The 13,554-nt window shown below is 43.8% G+C and overlaps 1 protein-coding gene across 1 annotated transcript in view; it reads right to left on the bottom strand.

Moving 5' to 3' along the window:
* Nucleotides 1–13,554, bottom strand: part of LOC109921465 (annexin A2-like) — a 145,568-nt gene that overhangs the window by 42,043 nt on the left and 89,971 nt on the right. The window lies entirely within an intron of this gene.

Genomic DNA, 13,554 nt, shown 5'->3' on the forward strand with positions numbered 1-13,554 from the left:
CAGTTATACAGGGCATTGGTGAGGCCACACCTGGAATATTGTGTGCAAGTTTGGACTCCTTTTCTGAGGAAGGATGCTCTTGGGAGTGCAGCGAAGGTTTACCAGGCTGATTTCGGGGATGGCAGGATTGATGTGTGAGGAGAGATTGACTAGGTTGGGATTGTTTTCACTGGAGCTCAGATGCATGAGGGGAGAATCTCATAGAGACTTATAAAATTCTAACAGGATTGGACAGGGTAGATGCAGGGAGGATGCTCCCGATGGTGGGTGTGTCCAGAACGAGGGGTCACAGTCTGAGGATTCGGGGTAGATGATTTAGGACAGAGATGAGGAGACATTTCTTCACCCAAAGCGTGGTGAGCCTGTGGAATTCATTACCACAGGAAATAGCTGATGCTAAAACATTGAATGTGTTCAAGAGGCGGCTAGATATAGCACTTGGGGCGAATGGGATCAAAGGTTATGGGGAGAAAGCAGGATTTGTCTATTGAGTTGGACGATCAGCCATGATCGTGAAGAAGGGCAGAGCAGGCTCGAAGGGCCGAATGGCCTCCTCTTGCTCCTATCTTCTATGTTTCTATGTAAGCCTTGGTGAGTTGCTGTAGCGTGTTTGAATACACTACACACAGTTACTGGTAGCGAACACAATTGGATTCAAATTGTCTTGACGGTAGGGGACAGAGGGTGGTTTGCTTTTTGGACTGGAGACCTGTGACCAATGGGGTTTCACAGGGATCGATGCTGGGTCCACTTCTGTTTGCCATTTATATAAACAATTTGGATGAGAATTTAGGAGGCATGGTTAGTAAGGTTACGGATGACACCAAAATTTGTGGTATAGGGGACGGTGAAGAAGATTATCTAAGAGTATAAAGTGATCTTGATCAATTGGGTCAATGGGCTGAGGAGTGGCAGGTGGAGTTTAATTTGGATAAGTGCGAGGTATTGCATTTTGGTAAAACAAACAAGGGCAGGACTTATACAGTGCCAAAAACAAAACATGCTGGAGATCACAGCAGGTCAGGCAGCATCCATGGAGAGAAAGTGAGCTGATGTTTCGAGTTACAGGAATTATACAGTTAATGATAGGGTCCTGGGAAGTGTGGTTGAACTGAGAGTCCTAGGGGTTAAGGTGCATAGTTCTTTGAAATTTGCATCGCATCTAGACAGGATGGTTAAGAAGGCATTTAGCACACTTGCCTTCATTGCTCAGACCACTGAGTATAGGAATTGGGATATAACAAGGTGTAGAGCTGGATGAACACAGCAGGCCAAGCAGCATCAGAGGAGCAGGAAGGCTGGCGTTTCGGGCCTAGACCCTTCTTTAGAATTTCAGCTCTACACCTTGCTATATCAGATTCTCCAGCATTGGCAGTTCCTCCTATCTCTATAGAAGTTGGGATATTGTGTTGAGGTTGTACAGGATGTTTTGGGCCACTGTGTCCAGTTCTGGTTGCCCTGCTATAGGAAGGATATTAAGCTGGAGAGGGTTCAGAAGAGATTTACTAGGATGTTGCTGGGAGGGTTTGAGTTATAAGGAGAGGCTGAATGGGCTGGGACTTTTTTCACTGTAGTATAAGAGGTTGAGGGGTGACCTTGCAGAGGTTTATAAAATCATGAGGGGCATAAGTAAGGTGAATGGCTGAGATCTTTACCCTAAGGTGGGTGAGTTAAAAATAGAGGACATATTTTTAAGTTGAGCAGAGAAAGATTTTAAAAGGACTATTTTTCACACAGAGTGTGGTTTGTGTGTAGAATGAACTGCCAGAGGAAATGGTAGATTCAGGTACAGTTGCAACAGTTAAAAAAACATTTCAATAGGTACATGAATATGAAATGTTTGGAGGAAAATGGGCCAAACGCAGACAAATGAGACTAGTTTATTTTGGGAAACTTGGTTGGCATGGACTAGTTGGACCAAAGGGTCTGTTTCTGTGCTGTATTACTGTATGACTCTATTTAAGCTAGTAGAGGGTCTACTGATCAAATGGGCTGCTTTGTCCTAGAGAGTATTGAGCTTCCGGAGTATTGATCTCATCCAGGCAAGAAGGCAATATTCCTTTAAACCTCTCACGTGCAACTGCATATTCTTTGAGGAGACAGGAGGAGAGTTACTGTCTCTGAATTTCTAGCTTCTGGTCTGCTCTTGTAGGCACATTTATGTTGGGTACCTCAGTTTCTAGTCAATCGTAGCTCCCAGTATGGTGTTAAGTGAGGATTGAGTGAGATAATGTTGTTGAATATCACAGGGAGATGGCTAGATTCTCTCTTGTTGGAGATGACCAATGTCTGGTACGCTTGGTATGAACGTTACTTGCCAGTTGTCAGCCTGAGTCTAAATTTCGTTCAATTCTGGCTGCATTTGGGCCATGACGCCTTCAATATCAAAGGAGTTTCGAATGATGCTGAACATTGTGCAACAATCGGCGAACATGCCCAATTCTGGCCTTATGATGGAGGGAAGGTCGTTGATGAACAAAAAAAACAATTCGCTGGAAAAGCTCAGCAGGTCTGGCAGCATCTGTAAAGGAAAAAAAAATCACAGTTAATGTCTCAAGCTGAATGACCCTTCCTCAAGGTCACCGGACCCGAAATGTTAACTCCGTTTTTTCCTTCACAGATGCTACCAGACCTGCTGAGCTTTTCCAGCAACTTTGTTTCTGTTCCTGATTTACAGCGTCCACAGTTTTTTCGGTTTTTATTTAGGTCATTGATGAAGATGGTCGGGCCTAGGACACAACCCTGAGGAACTCCTGCAGAAATTTCCTTGGATTGAGATGATTGATCTCCAACCACCACAACCATCTTCCTTTGCCTTAGATATGATTCCAACCAGCAGAGAGTCTTTCCTTTGATTCCTAATGACTCAAGTTTTGCTAGGGTTCCTTCTTGCTCTGCCCAGTGAAGCAGTTGACACTATCTCGTTGAGTGATTTTAAGGCAAGAATAGATAGATTTTTGAACAGGAAAGGAATTAGGGCTATGGTGAGCAGACAGGTAAGTGGAACTGAGTCCACAAAGAGATCAGCCATGGTCTTATTGAATGGCACAGCAGAGTCAATAGGCCAGATGACCAATTCCTGCTCCTATCTTATGTTCTTATGACACACTCGGTCAAGGAGTGACACTCTCACTTCACCTCTGAGAATTCAAATGTTTCCTCTATATTTGAACCAAGGCTGTAATGAAGTCAGGATCTACGTGGTAGAACCCTGACTGAGTGACAGTGAGCAGGTCATGGCTGAGTAAATGCCACTTTTGATAGCTCTGATGAGAGCTTTTTCCATCTCTTTGCTGAAGGTTCAAAGGGTATTGTTGGGAGAGTAATCAACTGGATTGGGTTGTCCTGCTCGAACTGGGGCAATTTTCTATATTGTTGGGTAGTTGCCAGTTGTTGTAGCTGTACTGGAACAGCTTGGCTAGGCATTTGGCATATTCTGGTGCACAATTTACAATTGCCAGAATATTGGTGAGGCCCATAGCTTTTGTAACATCAAGCATTTTTTGATAGTATGTGCAATAACTGAATTGGCTGAAGACTGGCATCTCTGATTTTGGGTACTTCCACATGAGGTTCATCCACATCAGGCTGAAGATGGGTACAAATGTTTCAGTCTTATCTGTTGCATTGACATGCTATACTGCCTCAGATGGGGTTATTTGTGAAGCCTCCACTTTCTCTTAGTTATTTAATTGTCTATCACTATCTCTAACAGAATGTGATAGGACTGCAGGGTTTTGGGCTGATCTGATCAATTTGAGTCGGATTAGTTAGTCCCATCTATCACTTGCTGCTCATGCTGTTTGGCACACATTGAGTCATAGAGATATACAACATGGAAACAGACCCTTTGGTCAAACTCGTCCACACTGACCAGATATCCCAATCTGACCTAATCCCATTTGCCAGCATTTGGCCCATATCCCTCTAAATCATTCCTATTCATACACCCATCCAGATGTCTTTTAAATGGTGTAATTGTACCAGCCTCCACCACTTCCTCTGGCAGCTCATTCCATACACGCACCACCCTCTGTGCAAAAAGTTGCCCTTGGGTCCCTTTTAAGTCTTTCCCCTCTCACCTTAAACCTATGTCCCTCTAGTTTTGGACTCCTCCACCCTGGGGAAAAAGACCTTGGCTATTCACCCTATCCATGTCCCTTGTGATTTTATAAAGCTCTTTAAGGTCACCACTCAGCTGTCGACGCTCCAGGGAAAATGGCCCCAGCCTATCTGGCCTCTCCCTACACACACAGTTGGCTCAAACTGTCCAACCCTGGCAACATCCTTGTAAATCTTTTCTGAACCTTTTCAAGTTTCACAACATGTAGCCCTGTGTTGTAGGTTCACCAGAGTGACACTTCATTTTTCATAGACAGTATTGGAATCTGTAACATTTAGGCCTGTTCGAAGAGGCTGTGGCTAAATGTTCAATATTATTCTTGGCTAAGATGGAGAAGAGCTGGAAAACAATGTAGACACAACCATCAGGCTAACACACGTGATACAATTTACTATTAATTGAACAATCATAACTGTTCGCTTTACAGAGCTACAAGAGATTGGCCAATATTTGTAAAGAGTCTCCAATTGCAACAGCAGCTGCAAGTTGCATTTTTATAGCACTCAATGTAGCAAAATATTCCAAGGGGCTTCTCAGGGGTGGTACCTTCATGTGAGAACATTCACTCTTCTATTCTACATCATAAGACCCACATACTTAACTGCGTAGGCAACAGTCAATTTAACCCAACTGTTCTATGTAGATAGCCTTGTTCCACGGAAACCTGTTTTATTTTGTTGTATTCATTCATGGGATGGGGCCAACACTGCCTGGCCCAGCACCAGCATATGTAAGAAATGCCTTTAGATCAATTAGAACATAAGAACATAAGAACCAGGAGCAGGAGTAGGCCATCCGGCCCCTCGAGCCTGCCCTGCCATTTAATAAGATCATGGCTGATCTTTTTGAGACTCAGCTCCACTTACCCGCCCACTCACCATAACCCTTAATTCCTTTACTGTTCAAAAATTTATCTAGCCTTGCCTTAAACACATTCAGCGAGGTAGCTTCAACCGCTTCAATGGGCAGGGAGTTTCACAGATTCACAACCCTTTGGGTGAAGAAGTTCCTCCTGACCTCAGTCCTACATCTGCTTCCATTTATTTTGAGGCTATGCCCCCTAGTCCTAGTTTCACCTGCTAGCGGAAACAACCTCCCTGCCTCCACCTTATCTATTCCCTTCATAATCTTATATGTTTCTATAAGATCTCCCCTCGTTCTTCTGAATTCCAATGAGTATAATCCCAGCCTACTCAGTCTCTCCTCATAATCCAACCCTCTCAACTCTGGAATCAACTGAGTGAATCTCCTCTGCACCCCCTCCAGTGCTAGTATATCTCTTCTCTAGTAAGGAGAACAAAACTGCACACAGTACTCCAGGTGTGGCCTCACCAGGACCCTATACAGCTGTAGCATAGCCTCCCTGTTTTTAAACTCCATCCCTGTAGCAATGACAGACAAAATTCCATTCGCCTTTTTAATTACCTGCTGCACCTGCAATCCTACTTTTAGTGATTCATGCACAACGACACCCAAGTCCCTCTGCACAGCAGCATGCTGCAATTTTTTACCATTTAAAACATTGTCCATTTTGCTGTTATTCCTGCCAAAATGGATGATCTCACACTTATCAACATTGTACTGCATCTGCCAGACTGTTACCCACTCACTTAGACTATCGAGATCCCTCTGCAGACTTTCAGTGTCTTCTGTAAACTTTGCTCTACCACTCATCTTAGTGTCATCTGCAAATTTTGACACGCCACACTTAGTCCCCAACTCCAAATCATCTATGTAAATTGTAAACAATTGCGGTCCCAACACTGATCCCTGAGGCACACCACTAGCCACTGACCACCAACCAGAAAAACACCCATTTACCCCTACTCTTTGCTTTCTAATGGTCAACCAATCCTCTATCCATGCCAATACATTACCTGTAATACCATGGAACTTTATCTTATGTAGCAGCCTTTGGTGTGGCACCTTGTCAAATGCCTTTGGGAAATCCAGATACACAACATCCATAGGTTCCCCGTTGTCCACCATGCAAGTAATGTCCTCAAAGAATTCCACCAAATTAGTTAAACATGACATCCCTTCATGAACCCATGCTGGGTGTTCCCAATGGGACAATTTATATCCAGATGTCTTGCTATTTCTTCCTTAATGATAGATTCAAGCATTTTCCCCACTACCGAAGTTAAGCTAACTGGCCTATAGTTACCTGCTTTTTGTCTACTTCCTTTTTTAAACAGTTGTAACTATTGAGAAAGTCAAACCACAATGCTTATTTTCTTCTCTAAATGCAAAAAACTGGATAGATCTGAACTACTTTAGTAACTGTTTATGTACAAAAGGATTTCCTTTTTTTATCAATAAAGTGTATTTGTGCAAAAAAAAATTTACCCCTCATTGCCCTGCAGAAGGCAGTAGTGAGGTGCCCCCTTGAACCACTGCAGTTCATATGGTTTGGTTAGACTCCAATGCTAATAGGAGGGAGTTCCAGGATTTCAACCCAATGAATATCCCCATGAAAGGAGGGACGTGACCGCACTGGAGAGGGTGCAGAGGAGATTTGCCAGGATGGACAAACAGGAGGCTGGAAGAACACAGCAAGCCAGGCAGAATCTGGAGGAAAGGAGAAGTCAACATTTCAGGTACTACTCTTATTCAGGATGATGCCTGGGCTGGAGAGTTCCTGTTATACAGAGAGATGGAACAGACTGAGTTTATCCTTAGAGCAGAGGAGTTTGAGCGGGGACGTGACTGAGATGTACAAAGTTATGAGCGACATAGATAGAGTAGACAGGAAGGAACCTTTCCCCTTGGTGGAGGATCAATGACTGGGGTCTAAAATTTTAAGGTAAGGGCCAGAAGGTTTAGAAGAGATGTTAGGGGAGTATTTTTTGCCCAGAGAATGTTGGGAATCTGGAACTCACTACCTGAAAGGGGGGGAGAAGCAGAAACCTTTATAACATTTAAGAAGTATTCAGATGAGCACTTCCAGTGCCAAGGCTATGGGCCAAGTGCTGGACGATGGGTTGTTTATCATTGGCATGGACTTGACGGGCCAAAAGGCCTTTTGCTTTCTTTATTTTTTTTCCCTTTATTCATTCGTAGGATGAGGGCATCACTGGCTAGGCAGCATTTATTTCCCATCCCTAATTGCCCAGAGGGCAGTTAGGAGTCAACCACATTACTGTGGGTCTGGAGTCACACGTAGGCCAGACCAGGTAAGGATGGCAGTTTCCTGCCCTAAAGGACATTAGTGAAGTAGATGGGTTTTTCCGACGATTGGCAATGGATTCACAGTTGTCATTAGGTTCCTAATTCCTGGTATGTATTGAAGTCAAATTCCGCCATTTGCCATGGTGGTATTTGAACCCGGGTCCCCAAAATGTTATCTGGGTCTCTTGATTAACAGTGCAGCAATAATGCCATGAGGCCATCACCCCCTTGTGGTGTAGCCCATTATGAAGGTGTGACAATGAAGGGACAGTGACATATTTCCAAGCCAGGATGGTGACAGGCTTGGAGGGGAACTTGCAGGTGGTGGCGTTCTGTGTAACTGCTGCCCTTGTCCTTCTGATGGAAGTGGTCGTGGGTTTGGAAGGTGCTGTCTGAGGATCTTTGGTGAATTTCTGCAGTGCATCTTGTAGATAGTACACACTGCTGCTACTGAGTGTCGGTGATGGAGGGAGTGGATGCTTGTGGATGTGGTGCCAATCAAGCGGCTGCTTTGTCCTGGATGGTGTTGAGCTTCTTGAGTGTTGTTGGGGGCTGCACTCATCCAGGCAAGTGGGGAGTATTCCATCACAATCCTGACTTGTGCCTTGTGGGCAGGCTTTGGGGAGTGATGACATGAGTTACTCATTGCAAAACCCCTAGCCTTTGACCTGCTGTTATGGCCGCTGCATTTATTCAGCTCAATTTCTGGTCAAAAGTAATCCCCAGATGTTGATTGTGGGGGATTCAGTGATGATAATGCCATTGAAAATAAAGGGGCAATGGTTAGATCTCCTCCATGGGAGTTGGTCATTGCATGGCACTTGTGTGGCATACATGTTATTTGCCACTTAGCAACATAAACTTGGATATTGTCCAGATCTTGCTACATCTTGGCATGGACTGCTTCCCATCCCTCTTGATCAAGCCCTGTCAAAAATAACTTTCTAATTTTGATCCTCATGCATTTGACTCACTGCTCCCAAAATGAACTTTCTACCCATCACTTTGCATGTTGCCTAAAATGTGATGTGATTATGATGTTACCTGTGATTAAATTTATTTCTGGAAGTTCCATCTTGCCCTCACACACCCAACATTGCTCGTCCAACAACATCCATCCCTATGATGTGTTTCCTTCCTATGTCAGTTTGAAAGCAAACCCAACTGGATGATGTTTCAGTTGTTAGCCAAGAAGCTTTCTCTCCCATTTTTGACTTTTCTACATCGCAGAAGGAAAAATGGTCGAAGAAAATAGAATGTGGAACACAGATCTGTACAGCACAGGAGCTGGCTCTTCACCCCCCGATGTTGTGCCGAACGTGATGCAAAATGAAACTAATCTCTTCTGCCTGCCCTTGATCCATATCCCTCCATTCCTTGCGTATTCATGTGTTGTCTAAAAGTCTCTTAAACTCTCCTATTTTGTATCTGCCTCCATCGCCACCCCTAACAGCCCATTCCAGACACCTACCACTCTCTGTGTAAAAAAAAATGCCCCTCCCATTTCCTTTGAACTTTCCCCTTCTCACCTTAAATGCATGCCCCCTAGTATTTAACATTTCAACTCTGGGAAAAAGATTCTGAATGTCAACCCTATCTACGTATGTCATAATTGTATTGACTTCTATCAAGTCTCCCCTCAGCCTCCGCCGCTCCAGAGAAAACAACCTGAGTTTTTCTAATCTCTCTTTACAGCTCATGCCCTCTAATCCAAGCAGCATCCTGGTAAACTTCAGCATTCTCTCCAAAGTCTCCACATCCTTCCTGTAATGTGGCAACCAGAATTGAATGCAATACTCTAAGTATGGCCTAACTAAAGTCTTATAAAGCTGCAACACGACATCCTGACTCTTGTACTCAATCCCCGACCAATAAAGGCAAGCATGCCATACACCTTCTTTACCACCACAAGGACCAAAAAAAACCCCCAATCTTTTAAAATTTCTTTTTATCTTTTTCTCCAGGTTTGCACACAGCGGTGTCCCAAAGATGATCTTCGATTCCTGAAGACTCCAAGCCAATCCTGGTCACCCTTGTAGCTAGTTCCACATTCTTTCATTTCATTGATGCCATTTACCACTCTCTAGGCAAAGACATTTCTCCTGGATTCTCCGTTACACATTGTGGTGACTATCTTACATCTGTGATCCCTGGCTTTGGATGCCTGTGAAATCAATACAACCTCTCCACATCTTACCTGAACTGTAGCACCTTCGTCACTCTATCAGGTCACCTCTCTGCCTTCACTTTCCTCAAGAATAGAGCTGGCTGCTCAGTTGTGTTCCAACTGCTACAACCTTTTGCAAAGCAACGCCATTGGAAGTAATTAGCCTGGTATTGTGGCAACACACTAACAACAAACAGGCTAATAAAATGCACTAAGAAAATATTCCTCCAGTGCTTGTCAGTCACCTACTGTGTGGTTCAAAGGTTCCAACATTCAAATGACGCCTTTCTATTCCTCTCCTAATAATCACATGAAATTTCTTGACTGAGTCTGTTGGAAGCATTACCAGTGAAATTATCCAGGGCTATAACTGCCGCTAGTCATTAGATGGCTATTTGAATACGGCCTTACCTCTTTATGGGCTCTGCAGATTGGTAAAATTGGAAACACAGAAGGTTATGTTAATTCTAAGGGAAAGAAAAAACTTTGCATAGTGACAATCAAATGAAACTTGTCTGTCAACATTGCTGTCATTATCAGAGGCAGAAGTACAGAAGAAAAGATATCAAAGTCTGCTCCGATGTACAGGAGCCTATCGAGGTCAACTCTGCCCCCTCTTACACCACCCCCTATCCTCCAACAATATTTATAATGAAAGAACAAAGCTTTAGATGTCACCACTGATTACCTCAGTCTACAAAAGAAAGGTTGTTCCTGCATGGTTTCCCTTAGGCCTCTCTGCTAAATTTACCTGGTACTTATTTCAGGGACACAGAGACACACTAAGCTTAAAAGCCCTGCCAACTAATAAGGTTTGCATATTCCAGAGAGAGCGCATACACAATGAGGAAGAAAAAGGAATGGTATTATTAAACATAAAATGTACTGAAGATGGTAAGCCATGAAACTTTAATGCAGCTTGACTTTTGCCTGAATTTCTTTAAGTCATTTACATCTTTGTGAAAATCGCTGCAGAACTGAATGCTAATAGAGTGAGTAATCGCGAGAAACAATCCAATCAGACAGGCGGGAAAATGAACTCGCCAGAGGAAAACTTTCTTTTTCTCCATATATTTTATATTTTGCTTTGCTTTGTCAAGAAAGTGCTGTAAAATAAGAGAAGCCCTGCGCGCAGTTCCTGGGAGCCAGACAGCGAGCTGAAAAGAAAAATCAGTGTCTTTTGTGGGAGAGCTGTAGGCTATGACCATTATCTCCCCTGCCATTCTACTTGCATTTGCATATCCAAGGCCACCTGAGGTAGTTCAGGCATTTCAATCCAGGTTTGGTGCCTGCAAAGATCAGGCAGTGAATGAAACAGGAAGAACAAGAGCTGCCAAGATGTGAGTAGCCACATGCACAATTCTGCAAACAATTCCCTTTGAAGAGATCTCCCTTTCAGTGCACTGCAATCCAGACATAATAGAATGTGCCAGAAATCATTAAAAAACAACCACAGGCTCTTCAGCCCAGCACTCAAAAACTTAAAACTTTATTTATATCCCAGGATTAATCACTCTTCCCCTATTCAGCAAGGACTGATGTTGCCTGAGACCATGAGCCAAGCCTGTAGCTGGGAGAATGGAGACGTGCAGTGTTCAAATAGTATCAGAACAGATGGAGCTTTTTCTTTATATATTTGTGTCTGTGAGACTGTGACTCCCAGAAAAGCAACAAGTGCCAGGACAATGGCTGCAAAAGTCTTAAAGTGGAGTGAAGGAAGCTTGGCATGAGCCAAATTAGGATTGTGTTCATTTTACTCCACAGTCGATTACTGCCCTTTGGAATATTGCTGTAAAATGGAATACAGGATAAAGGCTGAAATCAAATTGCATCTTTTCCTACCGCAGCCTCCCATTTTAACGCATGCACTGAGACACTACAATCTACCAAAATCTATTTAGGGTTGAATGTGAAACACAAGTGACTGTCAAAGTTTAGGCCAGCCCACTCTCAGTTTTGAGGAATTAGCAAAGCCGGATCCCTTTGCAATGAGTTGAAGCAAAGCTGGCAGCAGGAGAGAGATGGTTTCGCCTGAATTCTTTGTCAGTTTGGCTTCAGTTCTATCACACGCTGACTTTTTGATCGCATTGTTCAAAGAATCAAGAGACAAAAAAAAAGTTCTGTCTCCTTTTCTCTCTTCTTTAGCAGCCCGGTGTTGGCAGTTTTCCATGGCAACCAACTGTCTCATCATCTCCAGGCTGGCTGGGGCACCAGCTCCTGGTTATACATGAGAACAGCCGGAGGTGCCACTCTCTGATTGTCGCCACTCGCCACCTCAACTTCACCCCCTTGCCAAAACCTACCCCCCCACCCCCCACCACTTCTCTGTGAGGCAGCATCTGCCATCTGCTGTGCCAGGGCTGGGAACATGCCACTTAGGCAATCAGAACACACTTGTTCATCCAACACAATGGCCCAATTATAAAATACATCACATCATACTGGAGAGAGAGAGGGAGAGTGAGTGAAGCTTTATCTGGGACAAGCACAACAAAGATGGAAGAGGCAGATGCTCAACGAGGTCAACAGTTATTGAAATATATCTTTTAGTGCTAAAGAGAAACGGTGAAAATGAAGCTTCATATCATTACAAATGTAGATTGTCAAGTGATGTGTGGTAAACAGAATCAAACCAGACCTTGCCATCACTTCAAATGATGAACAGAAACTTCCATCTGCGTACTGCAACTAATGCACTCACATGGGGGAAGTGATGGCCTTGTGGTACCATCATTAGATTATTAATTCAGCAATCCAGGGAATGTTCTGGGGACCAGGGTTCACATCCCCCCACGGCAGCTGTTGGAAATCTAATTCAATTAAATCTGGAATTAAGAGTCTAATGATGATCATGAATCCATTGTCAATTGTCAGGAAAAACCCATCTGGTTCACTGATGTCCTTTAGGGAAGAAAACTGCCATCCTTACCTGGTCTGGCCTACATGTGACTCCAGACCCATAGCAATATGGTTGACTCTTAACTCTCATCTGGGCGATTAGGAATGGGCAATAAATTTAGCCAATGATGCCCTCATCCAGTGAATGAATTTTTATAACGAATTCAGTTTAATACAAGCACTGACCGTAAGGAGGATTTATTAGGAAGGGTCATTGTGTGAAAGAGAGGGAGTGATGGAATTTGAAAATTGTACAGCTGTAGTACAGTACATACTGGAACACAGGGAAGGGGCAATGCACAGGAGCTGGGATCAGGGGAACAAACAGGTGTACAGACTGGACTGTAACCCTATGGATCTGAGGCATTGAAGATGGCCACCATCTCAAAGAAATGACCAGAGAAAGGAAGAGAGAGTAAAGGTTTCATTTGGGACAAGGACAATAAAGATGGAAGAGGTAGATCAATTGAGGAGGTCAACAGTTCTAGAAGAATTGCAATGATGGAGGGACAGAAGTGACAGCCTGTGCTTAGACATGATTAGGCAGAGAGTTTATTTAAAACCCAAGCTGGATTGTTGCCTCATTTTTCTTTCAGTATTGAGACCACGCAGCTCCAAACATTCCAAATAAATAGCAATGAGTTCTATGACCAGATGGTCTGTAACAGTGGCCGTCATTTCAATTTCTTTGTAACAGAATTCTATAGCCTATCTGGTCTGTAACACACTCCTGTAGCCCAACTGGTCTGTAACAGAATCCTATAGCCCAGCTGGTCTGTAACAGAATCCTATAGTCCAGCTGGTCTGTAACAGAATCCTATAGCCCAGCTGGTCTGTAACACAGTCCTATAGCCCAGCTGGTCATAACACAGTCCTATAGCCCAGCTGGTCATAACATAGTCCTATAGCCCAGCTGGTCATAACATAGTCCTATAAACCAGCTGGTCATAACACAGTCCTATATCCCAGCTGGTCATGACAGAGTCCTATAGCCCAACTGGTCATGACAGAGTCCTATATCCCAGCTGGTCATAACACAGTCCTATAGCCCAGCTGGCCATGACAGAGTCCTATATCCCAGCTGGTCATAACACAGTCCTATAGCCCAGCTGGTCATAACACAGTCCTATAGCCCAGCTAGTCATAACACAGCCCTATAGCCCAGCTGGTCATAACACAGTCCTATAGCCCAGCT

The sequence above is a fragment of the Rhincodon typus genome, chromosome 36 (assembly GCF_021869965.1).
Source record: "Rhincodon typus isolate 14 chromosome 36, sRhiTyp1.1, whole genome shotgun sequence".
Lineage (NCBI taxonomy): Eukaryota > Metazoa > Chordata > Chondrichthyes > Orectolobiformes > Rhincodontidae > Rhincodon > Rhincodon typus.